This window comes from Chrysochloris asiatica, unplaced genomic scaffold (assembly GCF_000296735.1).
Source record: "Chrysochloris asiatica unplaced genomic scaffold, ChrAsi1.0 scaffold00016, whole genome shotgun sequence".
NCBI lineage: Eukaryota > Metazoa > Chordata > Mammalia > Afrosoricida > Chrysochloridae > Chrysochloris > Chrysochloris asiatica.
In genome coordinates this window covers 15393687-15394267 of record NW_006408534.1, presented here as the reverse complement: position 1 = coordinate 15394267, position 581 = coordinate 15393687, and the positions used below count along the sequence as shown (strand labels likewise).

Below are 581 nucleotides of genomic sequence, written 5' to 3'. Positions count from 1 at the left end.
AGCGCCCTCGGCATGACTTCCTGGCCTCTGCGGCTCCTCCCGGGAACCCCGCAGGCTGAGACCGAGGGCCCAGACCTCGTAGCTCCCCGACCCTGTACCGGGCCTGGGCACTGCTTCCTGCCACTCCTGGCCTCGCGAGTCCGAGTCGAGCCCGGGGCCTTGCTGCAGCCCTCCCCGCCGCGGGACGCCTTGCTACCTGGCGCTGCTTCTGCGATGGGTCCCCGCATCCAGCACTGGCCGCAGGGACAGCAGTTCCACCTCTCCCCCGGCCGGTGTCAAGTGCCTCCCCCAGCTGCCCGCGGAGCCCCCGGCGGCCTTCGCCCTGCAGTTCTCCCGACCTCCACCAGAGCCCACTGCACTCTGCCTGCCTCAGCACTGGGGCTGGGGACAGCAGCGCCGGCCCGTTCGCGCCGCAGCCCCCACCCCACCCGCCACTCCCGCCAGGTGCCGCGGCGCGACGGAGTGGAACCTAGTTCTCTTAGCGCCAAGGGCAGGACGCCTGCCCATCCAGGCAACCCTGGAGGCTCGAACACCTCCATAGTATGCCCCTGCCTTGAAAGGAGCTCCGCGTACCTTGAGGT

At 70.7% G+C, this 581-nt stretch overlaps 1 protein-coding gene across 1 annotated transcript in view; it reads right to left on the bottom strand.

Moving 5' to 3' along the window:
* DNMT3A (DNA (cytosine-5-)-methyltransferase 3 alpha) overlaps positions 1 to 357 on the bottom strand; it is a 123197-nt gene extending 122840 nt beyond the window's left edge. The window contains exon 1 of the mRNA XM_006835228.1: positions 197 to 357. The gene's annotated coding sequence lies outside the window, so the exon portion shown is untranslated. The remainder of the gene's footprint in view (positions 1 to 196) is intronic.
* Positions 358 to 581: the final 224 nt, after the last annotated feature.